Source organism: Uranotaenia lowii, chromosome 1 (assembly GCF_029784155.1).
Source record: "Uranotaenia lowii strain MFRU-FL chromosome 1, ASM2978415v1, whole genome shotgun sequence".
Classification (NCBI taxonomy): domain Eukaryota; kingdom Metazoa; phylum Arthropoda; class Insecta; order Diptera; family Culicidae; genus Uranotaenia; species Uranotaenia lowii.
Window position 1 is genome coordinate 17,866,306 of NC_073691.1, and position 16,275 is coordinate 17,882,580.

Here is a 16,275-nt window from a genome sequence, read left to right on the forward strand (position 1 = left end):
TTGACAATTTTGACAATTTTGACAATTTTGACAATTTTGACAATTTTGACAATTTTGACAATTTTGACAATATTGACAATTTTGACAATTTTGACAATATTGACAACATTGACAATTTTTGACAATTTTGACAATTTTGACAATTTTGACAATTTTGACAATTTTGACAATTTTGACAATTTTTACATTTTTTACAATTTGGACAATTTTGACAATTTTGACAATTTTGACAATTTTGACAATTTTGACAATTTTGACAATTTTGACAATTTTGACAATTTTGACAATTTTGACAATTTTGACAATTTTGACAATTTTGACAATTTTGACAATTTTGACAATTTTGGCAATTTTTACAATTTTGACAAGTTTGACAATTTTGACAATTTTGACAATTTTGACAATTTTGACAATTTTGACAATTTTGACAATTTTGACAATTTTGACAATTTTGACAATTTTGACAATTTTGACAATTTTGACAATTTTGACAATGTTGACAATTTTGACAATTTTGACAATTTTGACAATTTTGACAATTTTGACAATTTTGACAATTTTGACAATTTTGACAATTTTGACAATTTTGACAATTTTGACAATTTTGACAATTTTGACAATTTTGACAATTTTGACAATTTTGACAATTTTGACAATTTTGACAATTTTGACAATTTTGACAATTTTGACAATTTTGACAATTTTGACAATTTTGACAATTTTGACAATTTTGACAATTTTGACAATTTTGACAATTTTGACAATTTTGACAATTTTGACAATTTTGACAATTCTGACAATTTTGACAATTTTGACAATTTTGACAATTTTGAAAATTTTGACAATTTCGACAATTTTGACAATTTTGACAATTTTGACAATTTTGACAATTTTGACAATTTTGACAATTTTGACAATTTTGACAATTTTGACAATTTTGACAATTTTGACAATTTTGACAATTTTGACAATTTTGACAATTTTGTCAGTTTGAACAATTTCGACAATTTTGACAATTTTGACACTTTTGACAATTTTGACAATTTTGACAATTTTGACAATTTTGACAATTTTGACAATTTTGACAATTTTGACAATTTTGACAATTTTGACAATTTTGACAATTTTGACAATTTTGACAATTTTGACAATTTTGACAATTTTGACAATTTTGACAATTTTGACAATTTTGACAATTTTGACAATTTTGACACTTTTGACAATTTTGACAATTTTGACAATTTTGGCAATTTTTACAATTTTGACAAGATGACAAGTATGACAATTTTGACAATTTTGACAATTTTGACAATTTTGACAATTTTGACAATTTTGACAATTTTGACAATTTTGACAATTTTGACAATTTTGACAATTTTGACAATTTTGACAATTTTGACAATTTTGACAATTTTGACAATTTTGACAATTTTGACAATTTTGACAATTTTGACAATTTTGACAATTTTGACAATTTTGAAAATTTTGACAATTTTGACAATTTTGACAATTTTGACAATTTTGACAATTTGACAATTTTGGCAATTTTTACAATTTTGACAAGTTTGACAATTTTGACCATTTTGACAATTTTGACAATTTTGACAATTTTGACAATTTTGACAATTTTGACAATTTTGACAATTTTGACAATTTTGACAATTTTGACAATTTTGACAATTTTGACAATTTTGACAATTTTGACAATTTTGACAATTTTGACAATTTTGACAATTTTGACAATTTTGACAATTTTGACAATTTTGACAATTTTGACAATTTTGACAATTTTGACAATTTTGACAATTTTGACAATTTTGACAATTTTGACAATTTTGACAATATTGACAATTTTGACAATTTTGACAATATTGACAACATTGACAATTTTTGACAATTTTGACAATTTTGACAATTTTGACAATTTTGACAATTTTTACATTTTTTACATTTTTTACAATTTGGACAATTTTGACAATTTTGACAATTTTGACAATTTTGACAATTTTGACAATTTTGACAATTTTGACAATTTTGACAATTTTGACAATTTTGACAATTTTGACAATTTTGACAATTTTGGCAATGTTTACAATTTTGACAAGTTTGACAATTTTGACAATTTTGACAATTTTGACAATTTTGACAATTTTGACAATTTTGACAATTTTGACAATTTTGACAATTTTGACAATTTTGACAATTTTGACAATTTTGACAATTTTGACAATTTTGACAATTTTGACAATTTTGACAATTTTGACAATTTTGACAATTTTGACAATTTTGACAATTTTGACAATTTTGACAATTTTGACAATTTTGACAATTTTGACAATTTTGACAATTTTGACAATTTTGACAATTTTGACAATTTTGACAATTTTGACAATTTTGACAATTTTGACAATTTTGACAATTTTGACAATTTTGACAATTTTGACAATTTTGACAATTTTGACAATTTTGACAATTTTGACAATTTTGACAATTTTGACAATTTTGACAATTTTGACAATTTTGACAATTTTGACAATTTTGACAATTTGGACAATATTGACAATTTTTGACAATTTTGACAATTTTGACAATTTTGACAATTTTTACATTTTTTACAATTTGGACAATTTTGACAATTTTGACAATTTTGACAATTTTGACAATTTTGACAATTTTGACAATTTTGACAATTTTGACAAGATGACAATTTTGACAATTTTGACAATTTTGACAATGTTGACAATTTTGACAATTTTGACAATTTTGACAATTTTGACAATTTTGACAATTTTGACAATTTTGACAATTTTGACAATTTTGACAATTTTGACAATTTTGACAATTTTGACAATTTTGACAATTTTGACAATTTTGACAATTTTGACAATTTTGACAATTTTGACAATTTTGACAATTTTGACAATTTTGACAATTTTGACAATTTTGACAATTTTGACAATTTTGACAATTTTGACAATTTTGACAATTTTGTCAGCTTGAACAATTTTGACAATTTTGACAATTTGACAATTTTGACAATTTTGACAATTTTGACAATTTTGACAATTTTGACAATTTTGACAATTTTGACAATTTTGACAATTTTGACAATTTTGACAATTTTGACAATTTTGACAATTTTGACAATTTTGAAAATTTTGACAATTTTGACAATTTTGACAATTTTGACAATTTTGACAATTTTGACAATTTTGACAATTTTGACAATTTTGACAATTTTGACAATTTTGACAATTTTGACAATTTTGACAATTTTGACAATTTTGACAATTTTGACAATTTTGACAATTTTGACAATTTTGACAATTTTGACAATTTTGACAATTTTGACAATTTTGACAATGTTTTCTGCTGATTGACAGGATTTTAGAGATGGAACTCGATTTTTTCGGATGCACTAATGGAATTCAACACTCAAACAAAGCATTTTTATTCGAATCGATTCCAGCTTTTTCCAACCATTGCAGTATCCTTTAAGCAGGATTTAGGTTTCCATTTTGTTTGCATTCTCTAGTTTCCAATTATGGCATTTGTTTGGTTCTGTTCTGCTGACTTTTCGATAAACCGATCCATTTGGCCGCGAAACGTGACAAGTGCATCAACTGCAGCAGCTGGTCAACTCCTGTATCAAGTCAGGACGGACGACTAGTGCCGTCATTATCTCTGTCCGGCTGCCTCTTGATGATGATCGGGTTGGTTCGTTTTTTTCTTTCTTTCGACTTTTATTTTGTTTATTTGTTTGATTTGTCCAACCAACAAAAATATACAGATGTGGTTCTCGAGGGTTAAAAAACCCCGTTGATGTATACTTTCAGGGGTATTTATGCTCTGATTTTAAATTTTGATCTGGAGTTCTGATTTTTTTTAGTAAGAATCTGAATTTCGATTTTAAATTTTGGTTACTTTGAGTCAAACTACCCAGCATGGTTAAAAAATCATTGGAGCATCACAGCTTCGAGCGACTTTTAATCCGATTGAGCGAGTTTTCAAGTGATTATTGTGCTTTGTTGATTTTTATCTGCATCGCCCGTAGAGGGTGCAAAATGATTGAGAAACAATAGAAAATTAAAGCGGTTTTTTGTTGATTTTTCTCTCCCATTTTCATTCCATCAACCTCCGATTAGATTTCATTATTGTTGGATGTTACCTTCTTTTGTTTTTTCATTTATCCTGATTTATTGAAAATCTTTCCTTCCCTCGAATGCACATTAGCGATGGGGCTAAAAATCAAATTAACTTTTTATTCCCCCAGCAAGTGTCACCGAGAGGGCGAAAATGTGCCACCACAATTTGGCACAAGAACGGTCCAAGAATGGGATCTCTAGTCCTCGTTGCAGAAACGGGTTTCAGGATCACAACCCAACTTGGGAATTGGTAAATAAAAAATAATAAAAAAAAAACCCAGAAACACAAACCAAACCCAATTCGCCTCCATCTTGCAGATCGAGACAGTGCAGAAATATATTGCACAATCGCGGCCCTCCATTCGGGTTTCGAGCATCGAAAAGTCAAACTAAATCCACCATAAACAAAACATGAAGCCAGGGCCAGATAGTGCAAGGGTATTTCTACCAATCCTGGAGCCCAACAAATAGCTTCAACTGATAAATTCTCGATTTCCTTAGATTCAATCCTACAACCAGTCCACCGACCCTGACTGCATTTTGGGGCCAGCTATCCAGCAGCAGCAGCAGCACACAAATTTGTTGAATTAAAATTCCTGTCAGAAGATGGCAGGCAAGACGCCGCAAAGGCCTTGCCAGAGCGTCGGAATTTTGTAACCTCCCAAAGGGAAGGAGGGATCTTCCCCATCTGACCCAGATTTCTGCCTCAGCTTTGGGATCAAATGGCACAGAAACGAACTAAGAACTTAGCCATAAATAAACGGAAATTCGCTCGCGCTTATCCCAATAAGTGTGCACACTTTCAGCTGCTGCGGGTTTCTTGAAGGATTAGATGGAGTAGATCTTGGGATTCTGGCGTGTCTCGTGGTGGGTGTAATCGTTAGTTTCAGATTATCGAAAAGAATTGTGATGCTTCTTGAAGTGTTTTTTAAATCTCTAAATTCTGAAACAAGCAACTTGAATGACCTGCTGAATCGCCATTTCAATTCGAAACCATTGGAATTTCTGTAAAGTTCACCCGTCGGAATCAGCACGACCTGGAATCCTGGAAGTGACTTCCTGAAGAACCTCGAGAGGCTGGCCCAAACTTGCAACTTTGGGGATCATCTGGATACTGCTCTACGCAATCAGTTCGTTTTTGGGTTGTCCAACCCGAAGTTCATGACCTTACGCTTGCATGGCATGGAAATGTCCCAAAAGGGAACCAACGAAATGAAGGGTTTGGTTCCAAGTTCTGCTGTGTAACAAATCGAGCACGGGAAGAGGAAATTTAAAAAGTCAAATGTTTCTCGCCAGCCGGTTTCCCCAACAAAATCCAAGGAAAATCCGTCAGCCAGCCGAGGAGGACCAGCTGAGTAGGAAACCCCCCTCAAACCTCAGGGTCGGCACACTCGTAAGGATTTTCGGCACAAGGAAACACCTTAGTAGCTTGGACTTTATTCTCCCCAAACACTGAACACATTGGGAGGGTACCAAAATTCCCTTCCCTCCCACTATAGTGGATGGTCCTACCTTGTGGTTCTGCTGCCCGATGCGTCGCAAGGCCCGAAGTTCACCTGGTTCGGTTGTCCGGTGGTTTTGCTGTTGGGTGACTATAAACGGTTCCGCTCAGATGGCGGGAACCAGTAAGCGGTTACCACACCTGCGTTTGACCACAATGGCGGAGGGAGTCGGGAGAATTGAAGTGGCCACTAGCGGATAACGGCCTAGCACGGCAGAGCTGTCCGGCACGGTGCTAGTGCTTTAATCGCACACATGGAAGGTTCTCCGGTCGTCGGCAGCAACATCTTCGGATTCTGGCGATTGAGCTAAGGGCGATTCGGCACGAGGATCGCTGGCAGCCCGCGCGAATGTGGCCGACGAATTATAGTGAGCTCGACCTTCAGCTCTCGGTTGGTGCACAGCGCGTAGCAGATTTGGCACTTGTGGTGATTTGGGATTCAAGCCAACAATTCGGGGTCCTGTAGAGACATGATGGGAGGATGTCAAAGGAATTAGTGGGTTGCCCGGTACGGGGTCCAATATGGCAACTACCTAACAGTTCAAGCTAGTCCAACAAAGCTTTGTTCTGCTGCAGCGAACGTAGTGACGGGATTGAGCGCTCGAATCCAAATGAGGCTGCGTTAACTTGAGGGCTTTGACCCCGTACACAGTTCAATGGCTTTGTCTTCATCCACCAATTCTTCCCATCATGCTCTATATTGTCTTCTTTCGCCATTTTCGGTAGCGTTGATGATCCTTGCCAATCTTCGCACCATCACCACACACTTTGCTGTTGACGTGTTCGGGAAGTTTAGGGCGGTCCTTCCTCCTGCTTACTAAGACACCTCCTTGGTATGTTACGCGTACAAACTAAAGAATCTCACTAAACCAGGTAGTAAGGTTAACGTACCGCTTACAGACTAAACCCTGTACTCTGAACTTTGGACTGATCCCTCATCCTAGAGCTCTGCGTTCTAAACTCTGAGCTTTGAACTTTGTTTGTGATTTGTTTTGGAGAATAGATGAAATGTATAGTCGATATCAAATGTTATGCAAGACTTATGATTCACCCCTTGCAGATTTGACAAAGTAGGCGAGAGAATACACTGAAAATCGAAAATACCCAAACTTGAGAACTGCCACCCGCCAAGCCTGAGTTCAAGATTGACAACACAAGTTTGTGAAAAAATTACAGCTTGCCAATACGCCAAACTTGACCTTCAAGCGGAGAACTGTTTTTTGGGGGGGTTTTGTTGTTAGCGAATCTGATTCTGTTACCTCCATCGTGGCAGATTTAGGTTTGGGGGGTAAGTTCAAAGCGAATAACTGTTTTTTTTGGGGGATAACTTTTAATCCCGCTTCATTCGCAGAAAGTCTCGCATATACTACGATGATGTAGCTGCCTCTCTCATCAACTCTCCGGTGGTCGAGCGGTTAGCATCCTGAGATGGTAATCGCAGAGCCATTGCAGGTATGGGAGTGATTCCCGTACCTGCAGTAATTTTTTTTTTGATTCCCATTTTATTGCGGTATTAGATTTTGGGGGATGAGTTCTCCTTAAAGAGTTTAACTTTGGGTTATGCCTCATATAGCCAAACCTGTATTGAGGGAGTTTCATTCGGGTTGGCGGGGAAAGTTCTCAAGTTTGGGTATTTTCGAGGTTCAGTGTACATGCGGAATTGAAAAAGAGAGAACTAAAACGGACAGTTGACTGCCAAGAACCCTACGGAATTATTTTGTAAACAATTAACTTTGATGGATGTTTAGAATATTTTGAAAGTGATCGGTTTTAGGAATAGGGGACCCATTATCAACACCACAAGCAAGAAATGGCCCAGTAAATGAACGAGCATCACTACTCATCATACTAGTCGCGCAGTTTGACGATGATAGTGAACCACAGAGTCTGGTAAAACCCATGTTTAAAGATGCTTTGCTTTCTAACCCACTGCGTCAAGGGGACCTCTTTTTCGTTTCGGTTGAAGTTTGGTGATCGGAGGACCTGAAGCACGTGTAGTGTGAGGCTTATGGTTGCCGAGATACATCGCCATAGCAGCTAACCGATGCTAAATAGCTGCCCTATAGCGGTAAAAACAGCAACCGCTAGAGCACCAGCAGCGTTCACCGAAAGTAAGAGCAGAGCTAGAGTCCACCAGGCGTTCTTCTAAGAGCTTATAGTGGGAATGATCAAAAGATCCTATTCAGATGTCAAGGTTCGTATTCAGAGTTAGAAGATCAACAGTCATAGTTAAGCAATCATAATCCAGAATTCAGAGCTCAAAGTTCAATGTTCGTAGTCAGATTTCGGAGGTCAAAGCTAGGAGCCCAGAATTCAGAATTCAGTTTCTAGGGTTCAGCACAACAGTTTAGTTTGAGGTGTCCAGAACAGTACGTTAAGGGTTCTGTTTTCAAAGTCCAGAGTTTAGAGGTCATACTTAGTTCAAAGTTCAGGGATAAGAATTTATAGTCCAGAGTATGAACTAAGTTTGAGCTCCGAACTCGTGACTCTGAAAACAGAACCCTGAACGTTCTGTTCTGGATACCTCAAACTGTTCTCTTGACTGTTTTGATGAACCATCTGCTCAGACATGGCATGCTCTGACCTGAATCACCTGCTGTCTGCCTTCGAGTACGATCGTACTACAGCTTCTTCATGGGCTTCTTCGCCGGGACGCAACGACCAAGGCACTTCGGATACCTCTGAGCCCATCGACTCAGTCGCGCTGATTCCCGCCTGCGTCATAAGTCGTCCCGGCCCTGAGTTCGATTTTGGCGACGGGGTTCTCCAGCCTGCAACTACAGGCAAGTATCCATTTTATGTTGGCACTTCTCCTCGTGATGGACTCTCCCTATCACTATCACCGTGCTACGCCCACTAGTTCTTCGGCACGCTCTTTCCGAACCTCGAAAATGTAGCAACTTGTACAAGGCCTTCAGCACCGAGACGCAACGTATCAGGTCTAACGGAGACCCCTTTGCCCTTCGACTCAGTCGCGCTGTTTCCTGCCAGCGTCTTCAGTCGTCCCGGCCCTGAGTTCGTCTGTGGCGCAAGGGTTCTCCAGCCTGTGGACTCAGGCAAGTATGTCACTGCCGACCGGTTTCTTCCGCCTGATGGTACTCTCTTTTCCAGTGTTCAGGGATCTAGCTCTGCTTCGGAAACTGTTGACTCAATAACCTTGTACTACCAGAACGTCGGAGGTTTGAACTCGTGTCTAGCGGACTATCTGCTCGCAAGCTCATGTTGCTGTTACGACATTGTCGCCTTCACGGAAACATGGCTGAACGACCGTACTCTTTCGAGCCAGATATTTGGACCTGACTATTTAGTGTTTCGTTGCGATCGCAGTCCACGTAATAGCAAAAAGACCATCGGTGGCGGAGTGCTGATTGCCGTTAAGTCAGATTTCCCAGCGTTGCTCATCGAAGACAGTTCCTGGAGTGATCTGGAACTTGTATTGATCCGCATTGATCTTGGTGACCGTAAACTTTATGCCCGCGTACTGTATCTGCCTCCTGACCGCACGAGAGATATTGCCCTAGCTGAGTCTTTTTCGCGCTACTTATCTAAAGTTAGCTCTCTCTGTGCACCCGAAGATGACATTCTAGTGATTGGTGACTTCACTTTGCCCGATTTGAAGTGGTGCTCCAACCATAGTAACTTTCTCTACCCGGATCCAGTACGCTCAACTTTTTCAACCCTATCGAACGTCATACTAGACTCCCTGAGTACAGTGACTTTGCGGCAGATTAACAGCGTGACAAACGAAAACGGCCGTATGTTTGATCTCTGCTTTGCCAGCGATGGGACTCGTGTACCATCCGTTGTTTTGGCTCCCGCTCCGTACGTTAAATCGGTACACCATCATCCTGCTTTATTGATTTCGCTCGATGTCACTAGACTTGCTTCGGTCGCAAAATTAGCACCCTTCTATCTTGACTTCAAGAACGCCGACTTTGACGAGATTTCTCGTACCCTGGTTTCCATCGATTGGGAATCTGAGCTCGACTTATCTTATCCCAACGCTGCAGCCGGAACCTTCTCGCACATCTTGAGTTACGTTATCGATCGTCACGTACCAAAAACACACTACTGAAAAGAATATACGGACACCTTGGTTCACGACTGAACTACGACTACTAAAGACGGCAAAGAGATCCCTTAGAAATTTTAACAAATCAAGATCCTCCTATACTAAGGACATTTATCGTAGACTAGATTCTGTTTACAAAAAAGTCAGCAAACGTTGTCACCAAAACTATCTAGCTCGAGTTCAGCGTGATCTCAAGTCCAGACCGAAATCGTTCTGGAAACATGTTAAAAGTCAGCGGAACGAACCTGGTTCTGCCAAACCAAATGTTTCTGGATGACAATACGGCGAACTCTGATCTTTGAATCTGTGATATCTTTGCCGAAAAATTCTCGTCTATCTATAATGCAGCATCGACATCCTCTGAACATCTGGATAGTGCAGTCAGGAATATTGCGCCACTGGGCATCTCTATAAACAGCATTGTGGTTGAGGATGCAGTCATCTCAAAAGCAGCTGCTAAGCCCAACAATTATTTCTCTACGGGTCCGGACGGAATACCTGCTACTTTAATTAAACGTTTCATGCCTGTTTTGCTGACTCCTGTGAGGCTTATTTTCCAAGCTTCGCTTGACAGAGCCATCTTCCGGTTTCCGGTGTATGAAAAAGGTAACAGGAGAGATGTCAACAACTACCGGGGAATCTCGGCATTATGCGCAGTAGCCAAACTATTCGAATTGGTGGTTTTGGATTTTCTTGTCCTGTAAAAATAATTTTTCCGACGATCAACACGGATTTTTGCCCAAGTGCTCCACGACAACTAACCTTCTGACGTTTACTTCTTACGTGCATGAAAGTTTTGCTGCGAAGTCTCAAATCGACGCTATTTACACCGATTTGTCTGCGGCATTCGACAAAGTCAACCACGATATTGCCATTGGAAAGCTCGAACGCCTGGGTTTCTGTGGAACTCTTCTTGACTGGTTCCGGAGCTACCTATCAGGACGTAAATTAACAGTTCGCACGGAGGACTCTTTCTCCAGACAATTATCTGCTTCTTCTGGTGTGCCTCAGGGAAGCCATTTAGGGCCGATTCTCTTCTTGATCTACTTCAACGATGCGCTCTCACTCCTCGAAGGCCCAAAGCTATGCTGTGCTGATGACCTAAAACTATTTTACAACATCAACGGCCAGAACGATATTGATTTCCCACAAAATCAATTTAACCTCTTCGCACATGGGAATATGGGTGTGATGGGTGTGATATAAACTGCCTCCCTTGGAATCGCAGTAACTTCCTCGGAGATGAGCCAATCGCATGCGTTGAACACATCAATGATCTGGGTGTAATTCTAGACCGGAAGCTGGAATTCAGGACACACACAAACTACGTTGTCGACAAAGCCACGAGAAGTCTTGGATTCTTATTTCGAGTGTCCAAGGACTTCAAGGATGTGTATTGTCTGAAAAGTTTGTATTGTAGTATTGTTTGCTCTATCCTTGAATATGCATCAGCTGTTTGGTGTCCTTACTACCAGAATGGGGCCCAAAGGATCGAGGCTATACAGCGGCGCTTCTTGCGATTCGCCCTTAGACACTTGCCTTGGCAAGACCCGTTTCACTTGCCAAGCTATGAACATCGATGCCGTCTCATAGACATAGACTCTCTTCAAGCCCGCAGAAACGCAACACGAGCTTCCTTCGTCGCCGATCTCTTGACATCGCGAATTGACTACCGACACCGTGGACTTAGAAATCAAGATCTTCGATTGTTTGTTCCCATTCGTTTGAACAATTATGGTGCTAATAGCGCTATCATCGGTGTAATGAAAACATTCAACCGTTTTTCTGAGCACTTCGACTTCGACGTTTCGAGAGATGTTTTCCGTAGTAAAGTTTTAAGTGTATTGAGAACCCTATAATTAGACTTAGTACTCTTTTTATATTAATTTTAAGTCATCATTTGGACCAATATCTGTTCCGTTGATTTGTAATAAATAAATAAACTCTATAAACTGAATTCTGAATTCTGGACTTCAAGCTCTGATCTCAGAAATCTGAACTACGAACACTGAACTTTGATCTCTGCGTTTTGAATTAAAAATTGATTAACCCTGGGTTCAACAAACGCGGAAATCTGAAGACTTAACTTTAAATTTTGACCCGTTTATTCAGAAATTCGAACTCCAAAGTCAGGGCGCAGCACTCTAAAGTCTGTTCTCTCTATCCTATAACCTGAACTCTGAACATGCTTTGGACTCTTAACTCTGAAAGCTTAAATCGGAACTTTTAATTTTGAATTTTGAACTCTGGACTCTGAAAATTCTGAACTGTGGACTCTGTATACTGAACTTTTAACTCAACTATGAGTGTTGATCTCCTTACTCTGAATATGAACCTTGACAGCTGAAAAGGATCTTTTGAACATTCCCGAGGAGCGCCTCATTTCTTTATAATATGTTTAAGTTTTTTTTAAATTTCATTTTCTGTTCCACATCCGCACATTCCAAAGTGGTTTTCTTTGAAATCCAGCGAGATCGGAACCTCGGGTTTGAACTTAAATCACATAACCCGTATACCGTGGTGAAAATTGAGAGCAAAAAAAAAGTGAACATCAACTAATGATGAGCCCTCCAAGGACAGAACAATCTGTGATGGAGCGACTTGAAGAGTAGGAAGCAGCAGGAAAAGCAGGAAAACAGCAGCAGCAGCCGATCCTGGGGATGGAGAAAAAGATAAATATTTAATCGAGAACAATGTGTTCACATGGGGTCGTTAATGTATTATGCAGCCAGCTAGTCGAGCGCGGCTGATGGAATGATGGAAAGAGAGTCTGCAGGAAGCAGAAGCGATGCAGTTTCCGAGTGACTATACGGTTGAATCAATTTGTAACTTTGATTGAGGAACCTGGCGGTTGTGTCAATATTGGTTATGATGGGTTTGCTTTTGCTCTTTTGCAGCTGCCTGTTAAACTGATTTGAGATAAAAAATGATGGTTGTTCTCTCCAAATCAAACAATTAGCCAAATAGTTCGAATCGAGAGGGGGTTTTTTTTTGTATAAATTGTTTGAAAAATAATGTACTTAAACAACTGCCTTGAGGTACACTTTCTCAACTTTCAATCTGATATGTTTCTTTCAATTTGAGCTTCTGTAAGATTTTAATTGTTGAAGAATGATGCATAATATTGCATAACCACAGGCGTTTTATTACGCAATCTCTTAAAGGCGGAATTCATTTTTATGAAAAAAGCTTATAAAAAACCACAAATGCGGTAATAAATATTAAAATAAAATATGCTAGCCTTGTTGTCCGATCGGTTATTAATTGTGCAGCTTTTCTTTTCTGGAAAAATTGCTAGCCACGCGAACAAAAATCGAGAAAAACGTGATAAATTGTACAAGAATTCAAACTGTAACCGAATCGAAAATCGTAATATTTGCTACCAACATCATCATTGGGGCTGGTGGAGGGAAACCGGCTTTTATTTTACGATCCGATTGATCGGTTGACTCGGTGTGCGGTGAATGGGTGGTAATTTGGCTTTAATTTATTGATTCGATTCGGTCTTCAATTCCGGAGTTGTTATTTTTAACTGCAACCCTGATTTTTTTCCGGCTACTGGTTGAAAAACATTCGGCAGCGAAATTTAAAAATTATTCTATTTGTTACTTTGTTAATATTTCAATCAATTTAGATGCACCTTGTAACTTTTTTTTATATGAATTGTTGAATTGTTGAACAAAATTTACACGATTTGAATTCGGTTCTTCAGAAATTTGAAATCCGAGTCGAAATTCATCTTATCGTTTTTGATAAAAAAGGTACAAATTCATTCAAAAATTTGAAGAAAAAAACGATCAACAAAACGTCACAAAAACGAAACGCAACGAAAGTTTCCAGGAACAACATTGCACATGCAAATCGTCACCAAAAACACGTTAATCAATGAATGAAACAGCCGAATCGACACTCTGCTAGTAGCGTCCAAGTGCGCATGTGTCTGCCGGAAAAATGTTTTGCTTGGGTAACTCAGTGAGTTACCGCCCCAGCGTTACGCGCCCGAATCGGATGCTGCGGGCTCTTTATTGAGTTTCCGGAATTTCGGTCGTCCCGCCATATGGTTGGTGATGAAGCTTATTCCCTCCGTGCCTCCGTTTTTCTCGGTTGGGTGGGTGGCAAAAGTCACGTGCAATTTTGTCCGAATCGGGTCACTCGGTGTGGCCCGAATGCTACGGTTCGGGTGCCGATTGCCGCCTTCGTGTTGTAACTGCAGTGTTTGAGTTCCGCGGTCAGTTTTATTGTTCGTGTGCCTTTTGTATTTATCCGGATTTTTTTTCGTTCGAGTTTGCCTAAAGGGATTCTGCACAAATTCCTATGCACGCATTTTTGGTATTTTTCTTTGGGCTGTGTTTTTTTTTTCATCTAAGGTCTACACAAAAAGCATGAATCCGAAAGCGGAATTGGAAAGTTGTGTTGGATGACTGACAACAAACAACGCAAGAGTATCGATTAACGGAAGTATACATTCAGGCGTTTTTTTTTCAACAGATTTGTATTTCTCTACAGGAAAAATCTGTCCGTGGATCAGAAAGGTGTCACTATTTTTTTCCGGCAAGTGGCTGGAAGCAACATTGTTGAATATTTGTAACGGCTGCCATTATCGCCTCGAAAACAAACACAATGAACGAGGTAAGGAACCGGGGCAGAAAACAATGTGTGTGGAAGGTCAAATTTGGTCGGTTTTTTGTTTTGTTCGTTATGGATGGATGATCTTAAAAAATGATAAAATTAGATCTTTTCGGAATATTTAAATGACTGGTTCAAAAATCTTCCTTTTCAATTTGTTGAAAGTGTGATTTTTTCAGATTTTTTTAGATAAGTTCTTTCGTGTAAAATTTTGCCTAAATTTTCTCATACAATATTAAATAGGACAGAGAATATTTTTTTTAGAAAGAAGTTGTTTTGCTGAATTCCGCACATTTTGCGTTTTTCCAGAACATTACATTTTTGTGAGAGACTCCGAAGTCTACAGCGTTGACATACTGTGAAAATAATTTTGAAACTCAATCACATATGCAGTAAATAAAAAGAAGCATCATATAAAACGGAATTCCAGTACGAGGTAGAAATGACAGATCCCAAAAATAATTGAAATTTATTTGTCAATAACACTGAACTTTCTGAGCATACATTGTTTGCTCTTGGAGAGAAAAATAGATAAAAAAGAAAGGAGACTTAAACCTCCATGAATTCTTTTAAAATTTCATGGGAAAACCCAAAACTATTCAAACATGCTCCTTAAAATTGTATTCACTAATTTTCCAACTTCATGTTAATTCAGATGTTTTCAAAATAATATTAAAAAAATTCAAATACTTAGCTTTTCATCCGTCGGGGGAATTTTTCGGAAAACAGGAAATCCACAAATTGATGTCCCTGATCTCTGATCCAAATTCTCGTTCACTTTCCTTGTCCTCTCAGCTTGGATCTCGTGTTTTGGAACAATTAATTCCACAAAATTCACATTTCCACCTCCAACTCCATTTCAAACGCATTCAACAGATGAAAAATTGATTTTCGAAGCGTATGAAAATAATGTCCTTTTTTCATTTGAACTCAAATGTATTTTCACTGTCAAATAACTGCACGCTCCTTTATTTTAACTCAAAATTAAGTACGACCGAGGTTCAAAACATAGTTTGATTCTTTGGACTTAAAGTTAAGTACCCTTTTTCTTCCTTGCGATGGTTCAAAATGGAGTTCGAACTGCGAACTCAAAATTGATCCCTTTTTTTCCTTCGGCGAGGGTTCAAAGCTGAGTTCGTCCTTATGAACTACAAATTGAACTCTTTCTGTCGGACTGCAAACACTTAGCGAGTTCACTTCGAACCGGAACAGCGACCAACGAACACGTCGCAGAGTTTTGTCGTTCCGGAACAATTACCGGAAGATTATGAGGATCTTCATAATGGAATGTCCAACGTGTCAGCGTAAATATCTGTCCGTCATTGTCATCATATTTGGTGGGCGGCTTGGAATGTCCGGAAACTTCCGGATACTTCCCGTGGGAAGCAACATCCGGAAGTTTTATTTGGCAGGGAGTGTCAAAACTTTCCACCGCTCTGTAATTGCAATGCAATGTACCGGAACAGCAACATCCGGGTACAAAAAAATTTAAACATCTTGATCTTGATTCTCTGAAAATAAACAACCCTCCAATTTATCCTTTTTTTTATCCTTTTTCATAAATTTGAGTTCGGCTGCCGAACTTAGTATTGAGTAAGTTTTGCGATTGCCCAGTCAAACTCAAAGTTGAGGGCTGCCATTGAAGTGCTGTTTTGAACCGAAATTACTTAATTTTGAATTTAAAAAAAAAAGCGTGTGGTGATAGCAAAAAGTGCTCGGCACAGTAGAGAACAATCATTGTTTCTTTTTTTTTTCAAATGAATTAGATCTCTTTAAAGAAACACGAAGTTTCACTGAGATCCTATATGTGTGTGTTCGTTTTAAAAAAAAGTTTGTATGTTTTTTTTTTCAATTTAACACTTTTTAAAAACACATTTTTTACAAGCCCCCATCGGCACTTTGAAAATTGCTATTTTTTGTTTTTTTTTTCA